Below are 21604 nucleotides of genomic sequence, written 5' to 3' on the forward strand. Positions count from 1 at the left end.
TCCATGTGGCAGGCACACAGTTCAGCTTCCAGTTCCCATGCCCTCCTGGTTCATACAGCACAAGACTAGGAAACAGCAGGATTGAAGATTGCCTCCAGTGTCCTGAGGGCTCGCACTGTCCAAAAGCTACCCCAAAACCGAAAGGGTGTCCCAAGTGAGTAACATCACGTTGCAGCACAATTCGAAAAGGCACCGTGCTGCAGTATCTAAAAGGAATCGTGAGAAATTATTTATAGTAAAAATCTTCTCATTAACTATTGAAAAACATTGTATTTTTCGAAGAAGTTACCACAGGCCTATCATGGTGGGTTACTCAAAATGTCACTCAGAATGTCAAAGTGAATTTGTCGTCAGTCATTTGTTACATTTGATAAAGGGAGTTCTCCCAGAGAAATGCTTCAATGGCTTTAACCATTAGGGTTCTTAGGATCAATACCCTTAAATGTATTTATTAATAAGTATATATGAGTGAAGAAAAATGGGCAGTGCAGAATAAGTTTTTTTTAAAATATTGAATGAAAATATTTAATTTAAAGTATATTTTTCTATGAATACTGAGAAATAGAACCACAGTAATATTTTACAGAGCTCCGAGTTCCGGTCCCAGCAGGGAGCTGTGCTTGAGGTGTGTGTGAGTCAGAGAATTGGCAGTTGCAGCATTAATATTACCCTTGCATATATTCCTTTAAAACAGTTTCACTTCAGCAAAGTTGATTCTGACACAATAAGGGTCATTTTAACCCCCCCCCAAAACAGGTGGGTTTGGGCCAGGAGGGATATTAAAAAAAATCTCAAACCCAACCCCAAGCCATGTCGAACCCGCCCACTTCCGGTGTTAATAAGGGTGTGCAACCAATCACCTCCCAGGAGGTGTGTTGCTCATTTAAATATTTGAATACAGCTGTGTGTCTCAGATTTTACCTGTGTTCCAGCTTTAACACTGGAACCGGTTCTGGGGGAGGTGGGACCAGTACAAACCGGACGGTCTGCACCTAGGCAGGACCGGAACCAATGTACTAGGGGGAGTATTTGTTAGTGCTGTTGGGGAGGAGGTAAACTAATATGGTAGGGGGATGGGAACCAATGCAGGGAGTCAGAGGGAAACAAAAAGGAGACAAAAGCAAAAGACAGAAAGGAGATGAGTAAAAGTGGAGGGCAGAGAAACCCAAGGCAGAAAACAAAAAGGGCTACTGAATATAAACGGGCTGCAGGAGGGGTCAAAACTAAAAATCATGGTTTAAAAACTAGTATTAAAACACTCTACCTAAACGCACGCAGCATTCGAAGTAAAGTAAATGAGTTGACGGCAGAAATCATAACAAATGGGTATGATTTGGTGGCCATTACAGAAACGTGGTTGCAGGGTGGCCAAGACTGGGAATTAAACATACAGGGGTATCTGACAATTCGGAAAGACAGACAAGAAGGGAAAGGAGGTGGGGTAGCTCTGTTAATAAAGGATGATATCAGGGCAGTTGTGAGAGATGATATTGGCTCTAATGAACAAAATGTTGAATCATGTGGGTGGAGATTAGAGATAGTAAGCGGAAAAAGTCACTGGTGGGCGTAATTTATAGGCCCCCAAATAATAACTTCACGGTGGGGCGAGCAATAATCAAGGGAATAATGGAGGCATGTGAAAAAGGAACGGCAGATGCATACGGGATTGTTTCTTAGAACAGTATGTTACAGAACCTACAAGGGAGCAAGCTATCTTAGATCTGGTCCTGTGTAATGAGACAGGAATAATAAACGATCTCCGAGCAAAAGATCCTCTCGGAATGAGTGATCACAGTATGGTTGAATTTGTAATACAGATTGAGGGTGAGGAAGTAGTGTCTCAAACGAGCATACTATGCTTTAACAAAGGGGACTACAGTGGGATGAGGGCAGAGTTGGCTAAAGTAGACTAGAAACACAGACTAAACGGTGGCACAATTGAGGAACAGTGGAGGACTTTTAAGGAGCTCTTTCATAGTGCTCAACAAAAATATATTCCAGTGAAAAAGAAGGGCGGCAAGAGAAGAGATAACCAGCCGTGGATAACCAAGGAAATAAAGGAGAGTATCAAATTAAAAACCAATGCGTATAAGGTGGCCAAGGTTAGTGGGAAACTAGAGGATTGGGAACATTTTAAACGACAGCAAAGAATGACTCAGAAAGCAATAAAGAAAGGAAAGATAGATTACGAAAGTAAACTTGCGCAAAACATAAAAACAGATAGTAAAAGCTTTTACAGATATATAAAACGGAAAAGAGTGACTAAAGTAAATGTTGGTCCCTTAGAAGATGAGAAGGGGGATTTAATAATGGGAAATGTGGAAATGGCTGAGACCTTAAACAATTATTTTGCTTCGGTCTTCACAGTGGAAGACACAAAAACCATGACAAAAATTGCTGGTCACAGGAATGTGGGAAGGGAGACAATCACTATCACTAGGGGGGACAGGCTAATGGGACTCAAGGTATACAAGTCCCCTGGTCCTGATGAAATGCATCCCAGGGTATTAAAAGAGATGGCGGAAGTTATAGCAGATGCATTCGTTATAATCTACCAAAATTCTCTGGACTATGGGGAGGTACCAGTGGATTGGAAAGCAGCTAATAAAACGCCTCTGTTTAAAAAAGGGGGCAGACAAAAGGCAGGTAACTATAGGCCAGTTAGTTTAACATCTGTAGTGGGGAAAATGCTTGAAACTATCATTAAGGAAGAAATAGCGGGACATCTAGATAGGAATAGTGCAATCAAGCAGACGCAACATGGATTCATGAAGGGGAAATCATGTTTAACTAAATTACTGGAATTCTTTGAGGATATAACGAGAATGGTGGATAGAGGTGTACCGATGGATGTGGTGTATTTAGATTTCCAAAAGGCATTCGATAAGGTGCCACACAAAAGGTTACTGCAGAAGATAAAGGTACGCGGAGTCAGAGGAAATGGATAGAGAATTGGCTGGCTAACAGAAAGCAGAGAGTTGGGATAAATGGGTCCTTTTCGGGTTGGAAATCGGTTAGTGGTGTGCCACAGGGATCGGTGCTGGGACCACAACTGTTTACAATATACATAGATGACCTGGAAGAGGGAACAGAGTGTAGTGTAATAAAATTTGCAGATGACACAAAGATTAGTGGGAAAGCGGGTTGTGTGGAGGACACAGAAAGGCTGCAAAGAGATTTAGATAGGTTAAGCGAATGGGCTAAGGTTTGGCAGATGGAATACAATGTCGGAAAGTGTGAGGTCATCCACCTTGGGAAAAAAAACAGTAAAAGGGAATATTATTTGAATGGGGAGAAATTACAACATGCTGCGGTGCAGAGGGACCTGGGGGTCCTTGTGCATGAATCCCAAAAAGTTAGTTTGCAGGTGCGGCAGGTAATCAGGAAGGCGAATGGAATGTTGGCCTTCATTGCGAGAGGGATGGAGCACAAAAGCAGGGAGGTCCTGCTGCAACTGTATAGGGTATTGGTGAGGCCGCATCTGGAGTACTGCGTGCAGTTTTGGTCACCTTACTTAAGGAAGGATATACTGGCTTTGGAGGGGGTACAGAGACGATTCACTAGGCAGATTCCGGAGATGAGGGGGTTACCTTATGATGATAGATTGAGTAGACTGGGTCTTTACTCGTTGGAGTTCAGAAGGATGAGGGGTGATCTTATAGAAACATATAAAATAATGAAAGGGATAGACAAGATAGAGGCAGAGAGGTTGTTTCCACTGGTCGGGGAGACTAGAACTAGGGGGCACAGCCTCAAAATACGGGGGAGCCAATTTAAAGCCGAGTTACGAAGGAATTTCTTCTCCCAGAGGATTGTGAATCTGTGGAATTCTCTGCCCAAGGAAGCAGTTGAGGCTAGCTCATTGAATGTATTCAAGTCACAGATAGATCGATTTTTAACCAATAAGGGAATTAAGGGTTACGGGGATTGGGTGGGTAAGTGGAGCTGAGTCCACGGCCAGGTCAGCCATGATCTTGTTGAATGGCGGAGCAGGCTCGAGGGGCTAGATGGCCACTCCTGTTCCTAATTCTTATGTTCTTATTATGTTATGTTCTGGCCGGCTGGGTTTCTTGGGCCTCGGGAAACCCGGCAGCTAAAGGGAGGGCAAGGACTACTGCATGGAAAAGGTGCCTTTCCAACGCTGCTTGTGGGTCAGGAAGTGCCTCCCCCGGACCCCGTGGATAACCCCACCCTGTGCGATTGGACGCGCCCGTGCCCGCCACCGCCCCTCCCCCTCGATCACTACCAGAGTTAGTGATTGAACCATAGACAATATCAACATTTAAAAATAGGCTAAGTAGATGTTTGAAGGAAAGGAGAATAAAAAGATATGGGAACATAGTAAGCACATGGGATTAGAACTACAACATAGACTGTTTAGGCTGAATGACCTGTTTTCATGTTGTAATTTCTAAATCAATTTTATGCAATTTCCCACAAGTTGGAAGGGACAATTGGAGGGCCATGATCAGGCAGTTGATTCGACATTTTCATTGGCAGAGGCCTGCTAGCTGTTTTTTGTAATCATTAACTTGGAGAGGCGTGGTACCAGTGTCTAAAGGAGATGGCGGGGAGAAGCGGCTGTATCTGTGCTGGAGATGGGGGGCTGTGTCTTCGGGGGTTGCTGTGTCTGGGGGGGCAGATAGGCTGTGTCTGGGGAGGGGGCTGTGTCTGTGGGGGAGACTGTGTCTGGGGAGGGGGCTGTGTCTGTGGCGGAGGCTGTGTCTGTGGGGGAGGCTGTGCCTAGGGGGGAGGCTGTGTCTGTGGGGGAGGCTGTGTCTAGGGGGGAGGCTGTGCCTAGGGGGGAGGCTGTGCCTAGGGGGGAGGCTGTGTCTAGGGAAGAGGCTGTGTCTGTGGGGGAGGCTGTGTCTAGGGGGGAGGCTGTGCCTAGGGGGGAGGCTGTGTCTGTGGGGGAGGCTGTGTCTGTGGGGGAGGCTGTGTCTGTGGGGGAGGCTGTGTCTGTGGGGGAGGCTGTGTCTGTGGGGGAGGCTGTGTCTAGGGGGGAGGCTGTGCCTAGGGGGGAGGCTGTGTCTAGGGGGGAGGCTGTGCCTAGGGGGGAGGCTGTGTCTGTGGGGGAGGCTGTGCCTAGGGGGGAGGCTGTGTCTGTGGGGGAGGCTGTGTCTGTGGGGGAGGCTGTGTCTAGGGGGGAGGCTGTGCCTAGGGGGGAGGCTGTGTCTAGGGGGGAGGCTGTGTCTGTGGGGGAGGCTGTGCCTAGGGGGGAGGCTGTGTCTAGGGGGGAGGCTGTGTCTAGGGGGGAGGCTGTGTCTGTGGGGGAGGCTGTGTCTGTGGGGGAGGCTGTGTCTAGGGGGGAGGCTGTGTCTAGGGGGGAGGCTGTGCCTAGGGGGGAGGCTGTGCCTAGGGGGGAGGCTGTGTCTAGGGGGGAGGCTGTGTCTGTGGGGGAGGCTGTGCCTAGGGGGGAGGCTGTGTCTGTGGGGGAGGCTGTGTCTGTGGGGGAAGCTGTGTCTGTGGGGGAGGCTGTGTCTGGGGAGGGGGCTGTGTCTGTGGGGGAGGCTGTGCCTCGAGGGGAGGCTGTGTCTAGGGAAGAGGCTGTGTCTGTGGGGGAGGCTGTGTCTGTGGGGGAGGCTGTGCCTGTGGGGGAGGCTGTGCCTAGGGGGGAGGCTGTGTCTGTGGGGGAGGCTGTGCCTAGGGGGGAGGCTGTGCCTAGGGGGGAGGCTGTGTCTGTGGGGGAGAGGCTGTGTCTGGGTGGGAGAGGCTGTGTCGGGGGGAGAGGCTGTGTCTGGGGGAGAGGCTGTGTCTGGGGGAGAGGCTGTGTCTGGGGGGGAGAGGCTGTGTCTGGGTGGGAGAGGCTGTGTCGGGGGGAGAGGCTGTGTCTGGGGGAGAGGCTGTGTCTGGGGGAGAGGCTGTGTCTAGAGAGGTGTCTGTGTCTAGAGAGGTGTCTGTGTCTGGAGAGGTGTCTGTGTCTGGAGAGGTGTCTGTGTCTGGGGGGGGGTGGTGCTGTGTCTGAAGGGGGGGGCTGTGTCTGGAGGGGGGTATCTGCGTCGGGGGGGGGAGCTGTATCTGGGGGGGTTTTGTCTGGGGGGGGGGGAAGGCTGTGTCTGGGGGGGGCTTTGTCTGGGGGGGAGCTGTATCTGGGGGGGCTTTGTCTGGGGGGGGGAAGGCTGTGTCTGGGGGGGCTTTGTCTGGGGGGTGCTGTGTCTGGGGGGGTATGCTGTGTCTGGGGGGCTTTGTCTGGAGGGGAGGCTGTGTCTGGGGGGTGTCTGTGTCGGGGTGGAGGGCAGCTGTGTACCTAGAGACTAATAGAGTGAGGGAGAAAACATTAAACAGTTTAATAAAACAATGACGATTAATAAGGAGCCACTCTTAAGAAAAGTGGAAAATGTCCCTTTGCAGGTAACCCTTTATGATAAAACTTCCTGATCTAGGAACTTGTTGGGCACTGTGCAACTTTTACACTGATGGTTGTTGAGTTGAACCCGATGGTCTGGAGAGGTATCTACACCAGAATTTTCTGGGTCAGCTTATTTGTAGATCCATTGATATAAATTATCGCCCCCCCAAAAGGCTGCGGTTGGTGGGCCAATTGAAATTTCCAAGAGTGGGATCGATAGATTTGTGTTCAGTGATGCTGCTCGCAGGTTGGGGCTTCCACGCTGCTCCCTTTATGGCCCCGACCTGCCGCTGGTATTCCTTCGCAGGTAAACATGTCATGCTGTAATTACAGCACCATGCCAGGGAACATCAGCGGCAGGTCGGGGCCATAAAAGGAGCGGTGTGCGGAGGCCCGGGAGCAGCGTGGAGGCATGCCACCTCAGGGAGCAGCACGAGCTGCAACGGCAGCAAAGAGTGACGTGGGCCAGGTCCAGGTCGGTGATTGGGGCGTGGGCAGATACAGCAGGAGCAGCGATGTCGGGGAAGAAGGAGCGGCGAGAGACTGTAGAGGGATGCGATCAGAGCCCAGGGGAGGCATGAGTTCAGGGCCAGGGGCCCAGGGGCAGCACAGTTCAGCCCACACTGCGATATGTGCGCGCGCTAGGTCCGTGCAGCAGAGCTGGTCTCCAGCCGTCTTGGGTAATCCTTGGCACAGGTCCAAGACCTAGCTCTGTCAAGCCCGTGTGGTGGCTGTTGTGCAATGGCCACCCCATGTTAAAAAAATCCACGCACAGGCATCTTCCACCATTCAGGATGTAGTTCAAGACCTGGAATTTTAGGTCCTTCATTGGAACACCTGTGAACTTAACCTTTTTTGGCGTGGAAGCAAGTCATCCTTATTTCGAGGGACCGCCTATGATGATGATGATGATGGTACTGAGGGATATGGAGCTAAGGTGGGTAAATGGAGTTGAGGTACAGATAAATCAGGATCTAACTGTATGGCAGAGCAGGCACAAGGAGGCTGAGTGGTATACTTCTGATCTGATGCTCTCACATAAAGACCCAAGGTTAGACCCTCAACGGTGACATTTCTTGGCCCGTATATAATTTAACAATTATTGGTGGAAAAATTAATTTTAAACTCTCTTTGCAGAGGTACTTATCGCAATGAAAAAGGTGGGGCATCGGTTCTGGACTGCGTTCTCTGCCCTGCTGGATATTACTGTTCAAGGCTTGGAACTGTAACCCCAAGGAGCTGTGGTATTGGCAGCTACTCGGTTAGTCTGTTTAACCAATTTCATTTTAAAAAATCACAAGCACTTGAAGATTTGGAGCTGGATGGGAGATTGAAGGACAGTAAATTGCGGTCAAAGTTGAGGCTCTCAGGGCTGGGGAGTGTGGTGCTTTTCATGTTCTGCACACCATTATCAGCATCAAATACTCTGCAGATGAGGCACAGCATAAGAAAGAAAGACTTGCATTTGTATAGCACCTTTCACGATTACCGGATTATGTTGTTTGGCCGAGAAGGTACAGTCGGTTCACATACTGTCCTTTCACCTCTGGGATCCTGTGTCTGGATATTAATAGCGACACGATTCCGGGCTTCACAATCCAAATGGACTCAGTTGCGAGAAACTGTCTTATGCAATGTGAATTCTGAAAGATGTGGTAATAATTGAGCTGTTGCACTGATAGGACAGAAGTATTTATCGCCAATGAAGTACTTTTTGAAGTGAACTTTTGTAATGTAGGAACCGCAGGAGCCAACTTACGCACAGCAAGCTCCAAAAAATAACAATGTGATAAAGACCAGATAATCTGTTTTTGTTATGTTGATTGAGGGATTAAATATTGGCCAGGACACCTGAGGCAACTCCCCTGCTCTTCTTCAAAATAGTGACATGAGATCTTTTACATCCATCACAAACGGGGCCTCGGTTTAACGTCTCATTCGAAAGACGGCACCTCCAATAGTGCAGCACTCCCACAGCACTGCACTGGAACATTAACCTGGATTTTGTGCTCAAGTCTCTGGAGCAGGATTTGAACCCAGAACCTTCTGAATCAGAGGTGAGGGTGCTACCCACTGAGCCACAGCTGACACTGCCACAATATAGATTAAAAACATAAACTGCTGGAAATACTCAGCAGGTCAGGCAGCGTCTGTGGGGAGAGAAACGGAGATAACATTTCAGGTTGATGACCCTTCATCAGAACTGGAGGGTTCTGCCCAGCTCTGACGAAAGATCATCGACCTGAAACATTAACTCTGTTTCTCTCCCCACAGACGCTGCCTGACCTGCTGAGTATTTCCAGCAGTTTATGTTTTTATTTCGGGTTCCAGCATCCGCAGTATTTTGCTTTTGTAACAGCATAGATTAACACCCCTAATCTCATTAATAACACACCCTTCTGCACCAATGGCATCTTTCCTTCCCCACGCCAACCATTCCTGTGGCCTCTTCGAGTGAGACTGACAATTTAGTGGCAATTAATTTAGAATTGCGGGTAGCTTTGTTCTGAGGACTTGTGCCCATTAGCAGTTCTGCTGAAACCACCCATCGGATCCGCACAGCTGACGGGAGAAAATACTTCCGTCCGATCAGTGCAACAGCCCGATTATTGCCACATCTTTCAGAATTCACATTGCATAAGACAGTTTCTCGCGACTGAGTCCATTTGGATTGTGAAGCCCGGAATCGTGTCGCTATTACTATCCGGACACAGGATCCCAGAGGTGAAAGGACAGTATGTGAACCGACTGTACCTTCTCTGCCAAATAACATAATACATTTCAGATTTTCACACTCAAAAGGTTTATTATATCTGTGCCAATACAACCTTTTGCAGCGTGCATTATGACCCTGTATGACCGAGCGTCACGGATCTCTGCTCTCAACCCCTAGTGTGTTTGTTTGACGGAGTCTGGGGCAGGGAGTGAATTCTTCAGCAGCTGCTCCTCAAAGTATATCAGTCACGGAAGCAGGTTAGTCCAATGTAACAGATAAATTCCAACTCCTTAATACATGCTGGGAGAAGGCTAGGTTATCCGCCCATTCACGATGAATAGACATAAAATATTGGCTCATTTAATGGTACTCACCTGCACAAATGAATCACACCAATTAATCCTTTCCTTCATACATGATCGCACATCAAAGCTATTAAAAACACTACTACAGCAACAACTTACATTGGTATAGCACCTTTACATAGCAAAACATCCCGAAATGTTTCACAGGAGTGTTATCAGACAAACTTTGACGCCAGGTAAAGATATTAGGACAAGTGACCAAAAGCTTGGTCAAAGAGATAGGTTTTAAGGAGTGTCTTAAAGGAGGAGAGCGTGGCAGAAAGATTTAGCAAGGAATTGCAGAGCTTAGGGCCCAGGCAGCTGAGTTCACATTCGCCAATGGTGTAGCGATGAAAATCGGGCAAGAGGCCAGAATTGGAGGAGAGCAGAAATCTCGGAGGTTTGTGGAGTTGGAGGAGGTGACCGAGATAAGGAGGTGCGAGGCCATGGAAAGATTTAACCACAAGGATGAGAATTTTAAATTTGAGACGTTGCTGGACTGGGAGCCAATATAGATCAGCGAGCATAGGGGTGATGGGTGATCGGGACTTGGTGAGAGTTAGGATCTGGCCAGCAAAGTGTTGGATAAGCTGACGTTTATGGAGGGTGGAAGATAGGAGGCCGAAGCTGTCCGCACCTCCCTTGAGCTACCGGGTTTTGTGAGGGCCGGAAAGCCAGACCGACCACAGTAAAACCTTCAAAGCAGGTTAAATTGGAGGCTGCCAGCCTCATTAAAATATGTAAGTTGCCATCCCGCCTCCGTTAAACTCGGAATTGGGCGGGTTGGAGGCGGCCTGGGGTCGAGTTTCAGATTTTAAACATTTTTCAGGGATTCACGTCCGAAATTCCTCCCCCCAAGTCGACGTACCCCGCTCCTGTTAATATCCAGGCTTGTGTCAGCAGGAAGAGAAGCCATTGCAGGAGATTCTCTGACTACAACTGGCGAGATAAGAACGGAAGCAAAGCGAGGGCAGTCCTCAGCTGGACAAGAGGAGAGGCTCATAGTTGAAAGCCGGGTTGCCAGTTCAAAGACTGACTGAGAGCAGAACAAAGCCTTTGTGAGGTTAAAACAGTTCTACTATAAATCACAACTGATACCAGAGAGTCATCTGCAGAGATAGGGAGAGCACACAATGTCATAGCTTGTGTTGTCATCTGAGCCCCATCGGTTCTGTTACTGCCCTCTAATCAGTTTTCTATCCTGTTGCAGAATGTAATATCCGAAATGCTTCTCTAACACTCCTGTCACTGATAACATTCCAGGACTTTGGGTCTGGTTCCTGTGAACTCTGCCTGCTGGGTCGTTACTGCAATAGCGAGCAGACGAGCTGGGAGGTGATGTTGACCCAGCTGGTTTGTCCGGCGGGGATGGTGTGTCCGACTGGCCTGGACAGAGTTCCTGATCTCAGCAGAGATGCCTGTCCCAAGGGCTATTACTGCCTCCAAGGAAACATCGTAAGCCAGCAATTTCTGTTCTCCAACTATTTCTTTTTTTCATATAGTCTTTAAAATATATTTGTTAAGCATTAACCTTCAGGGAAGCACATTGACGCTTAGTGCGTTCACGCGTACCTTTGTTGAAAACAAATTGATCTGACAAAATGTACCTTGCATCAACCTGAAACACACAGCAGCAGTGTTAAAAAGAAATGTGAGTTTAATAAGTGGAGATAGTCTAGAAATTAGCCATCAATAGCCAAGTCAAAGAAATTTCAACCCTCCTTCAAGTAAATGACCCTCTTCGAACACACACTTACCCAGGCAAGCAGACTAGATATAACAAGTCAATAGGTAATGACTGTACTTGGCAAGGACAGGCACGGAACAACTAAAGTAATTCAGCTAAATATCCATCAAACTGGTGTCATCTTAACCTCGCATGAGTGAGCCGAATGTTAGGGAGCACCAACTTGCAGGTCAGCTCACTGAATTGGAAACACCTCTACCAGTGATGTTTTATTTAAAATACACTGCTACTGCTTTTTTTAGAATGTTCCTATTTCTCAAGCTGGTCTCCATTTTGATTCCAAAACCCCAACCCTCCAGAATTGACCTGGAGCCTCCAGGAATGAAAGACTAACTAATGAAGGACAATGCTGTGAGACAACTGGAGAGAAAAATCATAAGGGCATTAAAGAAAATAATTTGATTTTTTTAAATTTTTATTTGAATACTTTTGTTTACTAGTTATAACAATATTGGACATGGGCAAAATAGCTGTTTACTGACCATCAAGAATCATCCAATCGGATGATGAAGAGTTGGCGTGGGAAGGCGGGGCACCACGATTATGGACATGTCGGACGACCAATGACAGGAGTGTGGGGTGGGGCAGTTGGAGGCAGGAGGTCATGTGATGGCACCTCCAGGAATACGTCCAATCAGAGTTGGCGACCCTATTTGAGCACGAAGCTATCAGTTTTGGAGCATTACATCAAGTAGTAACAGGCACCTGGTCTAGTACCAGGAAAACAGCCTTTGTTAATTTATTTGCCATTAAAATGTTTACTGGAAAAGGACATCAAGATATAACTCATCAAAACCCTTGACTTTAAATTTGAATCTTCAGTGGATTAGAACTGAGAAATTGAAAATGAAAAAATTGGGGGGGAAAAAGAACTTAATTAGTATTAAACAAGTCGATCTTTTGCACATGGGAAGTCAAAACCTTAGCCCGAACTTCAGGTCAAGGAAGGTTAAAGGGAGGGTGATAATTGGACCAGTGAGGAGAGGAGAGGAAAGTGGAAAGCGGGGATGGATGGGAGGGAGGATGCCCTGGAGAAGGAGTGGAGGAGGAAGAAGGGATGGGGGAGAGTAGGTGGAGGGATGGTAGAAGAGCAGATGAGAGGATGGAAGGCAGAAGAGGGGGAAGGAAGGGAGAGGTGGGGAGGTGTAAGGAGAAGGCAGAACAGAAATAGAAACAAGGGGAAAGGGGCCTGCGAGAGAGAAGTAGATGAGGCAAAGGAGGGCAGAGGAGTAGGTAGGAGGACATGAGGGGAGAGGAGGGAATGAGTGGAGATGAAAATGGAGGAGGGGGTAGGAAGGGGCAAATGGGGAAAAATCTATGTCAGTGAGAGGGAGGAACCACTTCAGTGCAGGAGGCTGCATTATTGGACTGGGAATTTAGCTCAGGATGATGCTGAGTCCAGGGTTGTATCTCGGTGGGGGTACACTTTGGGTCTACCCCTTTAAAGTAGAATATAGTTCAATTTACAGTTAGAAAGGGGTGCTCGCTGCCAGATTGTAGGATATTTGTCATTCGGGAGAGGTGCCATGTGGTGAGTGATGGAGGGGGAACAGGGTAGATGCTGAGGTTGTTTCCCCTGGCTGGAAAGTCTAGAACTAGGGGTCATAGTCTCAGCATAGGGGGTGGGCCATTTAAGACTGAGATGAGGAGGAATATCTTCACTCAGAGAGTTGTGAATCTTTGGAATTCTGTACCCTAAAGTGCTGTGGATGCTGAATCGTCAAGTATATTCAAGACTGAGATCGATAGATTTTTGGACTCTGGGGGAATCAAGGGATATAGAGATCGGGTGAGAAAGTGGAGTTGAGGTCAAAGATCAACCATGATCTTATTGAATGGCGGAGCAGGCTTGAGGGGCCAAATGGCCTACTCCTGCTAATTCTGATGTTCTTATGTTCTAACAGATTATAGGAGGCTGAGATTGAGTGTCTGGTCAGGGGATGTAAGTTAGGAGTTAAATTTAATAATAGTATGGACATTTAAACTGTTAATATTTTGTAAATGCTGCAGTCTCACATCCCACTCGCCTTTGGAGCGATATCTGATACTGAGATCAGTTAGAGAACCCATATACAGAGTCACCCAGTGGCCAGAGTGTGGAACTGCAGGCAGACTCAAACCAAGCTTTTTTAATACAGAATTGAGCAGCATCACTAAAAATCATGATAAAGACCTGAATGCTCTGAATAGGATAACTCTATTACAGCACCACCTGCAGGTGCCACCGATTATTACAAATACAATGGTACATGGACACAACCTTCATTAGAAATTTCTATAAGGAATGTTGGCAGGTGATCGGACATACCAATTTTAATAATACACTAACCAATATCCCACAGTGTTGCATATGCGGAGTCGACATGAAGGGCAGTCTTCAAGACAATGAGTGTTAGTGGTTGGAGGATAAGTGGGCCAGAGCTGAGGTCAGTAGGGGCAGGAATGGGGCAGAGTGGGCTGGGGAAGGGGCAGGAGAAGGAAGACAGAGCAGAGTGGGAGGGGGGAGGTAGACAGGGTTTGAGGGTGGGGGCAGAGGGAGGAAGCAGAAGGGGAGCAGTGCTACCAGTGGATCAAGAGCCAGTGGGGAGGAAGAGAGAGAAAGTAAGTGGGTTGTGGAGCCAGCTGAGTGCAGGCCATCGATTCAAATGGGGCAGGCACATAACGAACCAGAGGGCATGGGAGGCATTCGAGAAGATTCTGAAGGGGATTGATAGGGTCGGTGCTGAGAGGTTGTTTCTCCTGGCTGGAGAGTCTAGAACTAGAGGTCACAGTCTCAGGATAAGGGGTCAGCCATTTAAGACAGAGATGAGGAGGAATTTCTTCACTCAGAAGGTTGTGAATCTTTGGAATTCTCTGTCCCAGAGGCCTGTGGATGCTGAGTCTCTGAATATATTCAAGATTGAGATAGACAGATTTTTGGAGTCTAGAGGAAGCAAGGGATATGGAGATCAGCCGGGAAAGTGGAGTTGAGGTCAATGATCAGCCATGATATATAAGATAATGAGGGGGCTCAACAAGGTGAATGCAGGGAGGATATTTCCACTCATAGGGGAAACTAAAACTAGGGGACATAGCCGCAGAATAAGGGGCCATCCATTTACAACTAAGATGAAGAATTCCTTCTCTGAGTAAATCTATGGAATTCTCTGCCCCAGAGAGCTGTGGAGGCTGGGTCATTGAATATATTTAAGGCGGAGGTAGACAAATTTTTGAGCAATAAGGGAGTAAAGGGTTATTAGGAGCGGGCAGGGAAGTGGAGCTGAATCCATGATCAGATCACCCATGATCTTATTAAATGGCGGAGCAGGCTCGAAGGGCCAAATGGCCTACTCCTGCTCCTATTTCTTATGTTCTTATGTTCTTATAATGAAGTCAAGGAGGGAGGAGAGAGGCAGAGATCCAGCTAGCAGCTGCAGTAGTCAAACATCATCATCATCATAGGCAGTCCCTCGAAATCGAGGAAGAACTTGTTCCCACTCTAAAAGTGAGTTCTCAGGTGACGGTACAGTCCAATACGGGAATTACAGTCTCTGTCACAGGTGGGGCAGGCAGTGGTTAAAGAAAAGGGTGGGTGGATAGTCTGCTTTTCCGCACACTCCTTCCGCTGTCTGCATTTGGTTTCTGCATGCTCTCAGTGACGAGACTCGAGGTGTTCATCTTCAAACATCTAGTAGGGCTGAAGCAAAGAGGTGCTCTGATGGAGAACCTTGTTATTTATGATTAAAACAGCAGCGGGGAGAGGAAAACAGCAAAAAACAGCAATATTACATAATTTAATATTGTATTTTAATGTTAATAAAATCAAAAAGCAAATTTTAAACTTTAAAACTCACTTTAAAATGCACTTATAGGGGGCTAAAAAGGATTGTTTTAAATATATACAATGTGGCATCCGAGGCTGCACGTTGCCATCTGGTGGTGAGAGCCCGGAACAGCAGTATCACAGAATGTGACATCAATGGGAAAGTCCTACATAAGAACATAAGAAATAGGAGCAGGAGTAGGTCCTACGGCCCCTCGGGCCTGCTCCGCCATTCAAAAAGATCATGGGTGATCATCGAGCTCGACTCCACTTTCCCACCCGATCTCCATATCCCTTGATTACCCTAGACTCCAAAAATCTATCTATCTCAGCCTTGAATATATTCAGGGACTCAGCATCCACAGCCCTCTGGTGCAGAGAATTCCAAAGATTCACAACCCTCTGAGTGAAGAAATTCCTTCTCATCTCTGTCTTAAATGGCTGACCTCTTATCCTGAGACTGTGCCCCCGAGTTCAAGACACTCCAGCCAGGGGAAACAACCTCTCAGCATCTACCCTGTCAATCCTCTTCAGAATCTTGTATGTTCCAATGAGATCACCTCTCATTCTTCTAAACTCCAGAAAGTATAGTTCCATTCTACACAATCTCTCATCATAAGACCGCCCTCTCATCCCAGGATCCCAGGAATCAATCAAGTGAACCACCGTTGCACTGCCTCCAAGACAAGTATATCCTTCCTTAGATAAGGAGACCAAAACTGTGCACAGCACTCCAGGTGTGGTCTCACCAAAGCCCTGTACAATTGTAGCAAGACTTCCTTACTCTTATACTCCAACCCCCTTGCAATAAAAAACAACATGCCATTTGCCTCCCTTATTGCTTGCTGTACCTGCATGCTCGCTTTCTGTGTTTCTTGCACAAGGACACCCAAATCTCTCTGAACACCAACATTTAAAAGTTTCTCACCATTTTTTAAAAAATCTGTTTTTCCTAATCTTCCTACCAAAGTGAATAACCTTACATTTCTATACATTGTACTCCATCTACCACCTTACTGCCCACTCACTTAGTCTATCGATATCCCTTTGCAGGCGCTTTGTGTTCTCCTTACAGCTTACTGTCCCACCTAGCTTTGTATCATCAGCAAACTTGGATACATTACAGTCGGATCCTTCATCTAGGTCATTAATATAAATTGTGAATAGCTGAGGCCCCAGCACTGATCCTTGTGGCACCCCATTAGTTACAGCCTGTCAACCTGAAAAAGACTCGTTTAACACTACTCTCTGTTTTCTGTCCATTAACCAATCCTCTATCCATTCTAATACATTACTTCCAATCCCACAAATCCGTAACTTGTGTAATAACCTTTTTGGTGGCACCTTATCGAATGCCTTTTGGAAATCCAAGTATACTACATCCACTGGTTCCCCTTTATCTACCCTGCTAGTTATATCCTAGAAAAACTCTAATAAATTTGTCAAATACAATTTCCTTTTCATACAACCATGTTGACTCTGCCTAATCATGTTATGATTTTCCAAGTGCCATGATACCATTTCCTTAACAATGCATTCCAGCATTTTTCCGATGACAAATGTCAGGCTAACTGGCTTGTAGTTTCCTGTTTTCTTTCTCCCTCCTTCCTTGAATATTATAAGCTTCTTCTTTCAATCTAATGCTGTTCTTTACTTCTTCAGTTAGCCACCGATGAATCACTTTTCCTGTGGAGTTTTTGTTTCTCAATGGAATATATTTCTGTTGAGAATTATGAAATATTTCTTTAAATGCTAACCACTGCTTATCTACTGCCATATTTTTTCATCTATTTTTCCAATCTACCTTAGCCAATTCGCCCTTCATATCAGTAGGCTTTATTTAAGTTTAAGACTCTAGTTTCGGATTTAGGCAAGTCACTCTCAAACGTAATGTGAAATTCTACATATTATGATCACTCTGCCCCAGAGGATTTTTTACTATGAGATTGCTAATTAACCCTGTCTCATTACACAATACAAGATCTAAAATAGCCTGTTCGCTGATTGCTTCCATGACATATTGTTCTAGGAAATTGTCCTGAATGCATTCCATGAATTCATCCTCCAGACGACCTTTACCAATTTGATTTGTCCAGTCTATATGAAGATTAAAGCCCCCACAATTATTGCATTACCGTTGTTACAAGCTCCTACTATTTCTTGATTAATATTCTGTCCAACGGTGTAGCCACTGTTAGGGGGCCTATATACTACTCGCACCAATGTTTTCTGCCCCTCGTTATTCCTTATCTCCACCCATACAGTTTCTATTTCCTGATCTTCTGAGCCAAGATTCTTTCTCTCTTATAAATGTGACAAGGCTGGCATCATACACGTGGAAACAATTAATATTAGCAATCCTATTGAGGCCATTGACATATGACTTTTGAACGGAGATGTGACCAGACACACTGGGGCCAAAGTTCTCCCGCCCATCTGCCAGAACTTTGGCGGAAGAGCCGCGGAAATTCCGGGATAATCGTTCTACGGAGGTTCTCCCGTTCGTATAACATTCACCCCCTCAGATTTTAATAATGTGTGGATAGATGAAAGAGATGGGACGTCGGAGGGTATAATTATCGACTCGTTTTTAGAATGAATTGTTGGGCCTGTAGAAAATCATTTTTACAAATAACTCGAGATGAAACATGAATCTGTATTTTGTCGACAGGGTCAGGATTCTAGCACCGAAAAGAACTAAAAATACAGGGACGATTGAAGAAAGCAGATATTCAAGATCAAACACTATGTTTGTCTTATTTGCCTTCATCTGAAGACAGCTTTAGGTTCAATAAAACGCAAAGGAAATAGCAAATGTTGGAAATCTGACTTTTTTTCAAAGGCAGAAATCCGGGTCTGTCAGCATTTGTAAAGAATAAAGATAGGTTCATGTTTTATCAGAACACACAAACGTGATGTGTGTTTCTAGCATTTCCTACCTTGTTTTAATTCGCATTTGAGAAAATCAAAAATGTGGTCTTTTAGAGACGGACTGGAGCAGGATCTTCTGTTAAATAAGCAAGAACTTGCCTGTTACCAAAAAAAATCAACATTTAAAGGTTGAAATTCTTACTGGACTGGTCTTTACTATAGATGACCTTCCAGGAGCATTAGAGAGTAGCACTAGAAATTGTTACCATAGTGATTCTGTCATCTATGTAAGTCGTGCTTCCTTTTACTTTACTGACTTCACTCGAGCTTAGTGCAGAGGTGCAGAACCTTGACATATTGCTTAATTCCCAGCTCAGCTTTCTGCCCCTACATTCAATCTGTCAGCAAGTTGGCTTTCTTTCACCTCTGCAGCATCGCTCGCCTCTGTCCCTATCTCTCCAAATCCATGCTATTATTACTTTGTGGCTCGACCTCTTGAATTCTCTTCTTGCCAAGTTTCCTGCATCTACCATTTGTAAATGATGTCATCAAGAATGTCAATGGCCCATGCCCTCACCCTTACCAAGGCCTTGGATGCCTTTACCAATATGGTGGCTGACACACATCCGGCACAGATTGTGCGCATGCACCCCGCCTGCCATATTGATGCTTAAGTGCCCATTTTATGCCTGTAAAACGGAAGTGGCACCAATGAATTTCTAGGCTATCTAAATGTGTGTTGATCCAATTGTTTAGAACTTGGATATTGAGCAAGAGATTAAGTCACTTTAAGACTTGTAATTAATGCTGACATTTCTCCATTTGTTTCATCTCAGGATCCCAATCCCAGAGCTTGTCCAAATGGTACTTACAGTGACCAGGAAGGACTGGTAGATGTGTCTCAATGTGTTCCCTGCCCTGCTGGAAAGTACTGTTACAGTGAAGGCATAAAGCCCAAAGCAATCTCTCAGCCTGTGAGTAACGTTCCATCGGTGTAACCCAACCGTTGTCTTCCTGAGGATTTAATTGTTGGAAGGTTTTAAACCCTTTATAACATCACTAAGTACTTCGGAGTGGGTTTTCCGGTCTTATATGCTCCGTTTTGTCGCCCCGGAGGGGCGGCAATGGCGGCGATGAGGTCTCTGGGAGGGCGGTCACCCTCCAGCGCTCTGCGGAGATTTTCAGGCCCGGTTTTGCAGCGACACGGAGCAGCACCGCCCAGAAGAACTGCGCCGGTGAACAACGTCCCTGATATGTCCTTACTATACAGTATAAATGCACACGAGGCCCACACTTGAGAGAAGGTCACTCTGTGACCAGTTACCTTTATTACCAAGACCTCAAGTGATGAAGGTGGGTGGAGCTTCCCCTTTTATACCAGAAAGTCCAGGTTAGGAGTGTATCCCACAAGTTCACCCCTTGTGGTCAATGTTCTCAAGGTGTACAACTTAGGTCAGCTTATACATGGGTTACAATGATAGTTGAATACATGACAGTCCCTGCTTTTTGAGTCGCGCCCGACCCGTGCGTCCCGCAGCGCGCCCTGCAGTGACGGCCTGTAAATACGGGCGGACCAACCGATACCGACTGTAGAGAGGTAAGTAATGCCATCCTAACATAAGTGTGATTGTTTTTTCTTTTAATTGTTTTTGCGATTTATGTTGTGGTGGCGTGGGCAATGTTTTGGGAATGTTTTTCAGGTTTTTCTCTCCAGGACTCTCTCGGAGCGCTCCCGGGCCAGCTCTTTAGCTTGGGATTTTCCCGTGCTCAGCTGGCCTAGTGCTCTAAGATAGGTGTACAGCGCTGCGCCCCACACTCAGGGTCCAGCCGCCCAATTTTTATGGCTGACGCGCAAACAGTTCCCGGGCGCAAACTTTACAGCCCTGCCACGATTAACGCCCTGAAATCATCAAAGCTGAAAATCCAGCCCTTCTTCTTTCCTATGGTAATAGCAAAGCAAATCAAATGACAGTATCCAAGTTGGATATCCAGGCCTAAGCTTCCGGTGTAACAACGTGGATACCTTGTAGGCTGCCTGCGAATTCCCTCTGAGGGCAGTGCTCGATGATGTGCTCCAGGGTTTGATTAGGAGCTCCACAGTCACATGATGGGGATGCTTTAATCTTCCATCTATGGAGAAGGTGACAGCATCTACCATGACCGGTTCTGAGGTGGTTGATGGTTATCCACTGTTTGCGAGGAAGATTCGATCCTTCAGATTGTACAACCTGAACTAAGTACTTCAGTGTTACATCACCTGCCATATAATTCTGCCCTATTGTACCCGAGTGCTTTGTTATGTCAATTAAAAAGAGAAATCATTGTGAACCAATTATAATTGATTTATTAATCAGAATATATATATCGACATTTGGATGCGACGAATATCAATTGTATCAAAATGTGAACCGTTCCCACTTTCAGAATGTTAATACAGTTTTTGATTTAGCTTTTATTTTTAACAATTAAACATTATTGGGACAGATGAATAGCATTTTTTTTCACGCAGGAGTAGAAATTTCATAGAGTTGAGGTGCAGCGATTGATTGATTTTCTGGATCAGAACCTGCAATAAATAATAAAATAAATGTTGGCCCGCTGGAGTAAATTGAGATCCAGCGTTTCCTTGTTTTCATGGATTAGTAACGGCCCCTCTTGATTGAAGATTAGCACTACAACACCAGACTGTTCGTCAGACTCGAGAACTGAACATAGTCAGGTTCAGTACTTCCACACACAGGGCTGAATTTTAATCTGCAGGAGCGTCTGGGTTTGGATGTGGATCGGGGGGCATGGGCGGGGGGGGGTAAAATGATTTCAGCCCAGTCTTCATGTAAGAATATAAATGTTAAACGCCTTAAATATAAACCATTATGGGGGATGAAATTGAACGTGGGCAGGGATGTAAAACAGGCAGTATTACATCGATCGCCTGTTATTTACTCCGCCCCATAGTCAGTTACATTGACTTCAATAGCACTGAATATCGGCCGTGTTCTACAACGGTGGTAAATGTGTGTCAGTCTGTTATGTCCAATTTGAAAGTCTATTTTCAATAATATCTACATTAATATTTCTGTTTTATCTCCAATTCCTTAGCTATGGAGCAAATAAAATAGTTTTCAGATGAAATCAGATGATTGTAGTAGTGTGGAAGGTTCGAACTTTCCAAACCGTTTCATTCCCAGAATTCCAAGTTAATTTACTATGTGGTTCAGTTTGTTTTCAATCTAATACTTGATGTGTGATGAGGTCATATGTTAATATCATGCGTTGCGAACAGCCTTAACACCAGGGCGTTGATTTTAATTCAAGGCGGGCTGAGATGGGTGCGAACTCTATGCTCTGGAGAAAATTGTGACCCAGGCTTTTTTACCCTCAAAGCCTCTGCTCGACTTCCCACACATTCCAGGTGGGAAGTGGGCAGGGAGCGGCCACCAGCCTCTGGAAAATTGGGCTGCCTTTGGCCACCTGCTGGTATAAAGGTATGTGTGTGCAAGGGAGTTCCAGGAGGGTCTTGTGGGAGGGAAGCGGGTGTGATTCCGGGGCAGGGGAGACCATGAAGTTCCTTGGGCCCGCAGGATCATTTACCTGTTTGGGACTCTTTAACTTCCCAACACGTCACAACTCTCTTCAGTCTGGCAGGAGAGCCGTGCAAGCTCAGCACTCAGGCCTGCGTTAAAATGGCACATGGGGGTCCGATGACATCATCAGACCTCCATCTGCATATTTAAAGAAGGACCCCATCGACTTTGCACAGGCAGCTTAGTGGGCC

This window comes from Pristiophorus japonicus, chromosome 11 (genome assembly GCF_044704955.1).
Source record: "Pristiophorus japonicus isolate sPriJap1 chromosome 11, sPriJap1.hap1, whole genome shotgun sequence".
Lineage (NCBI taxonomy): Eukaryota > Metazoa > Chordata > Chondrichthyes > Pristiophoridae > Pristiophorus > Pristiophorus japonicus.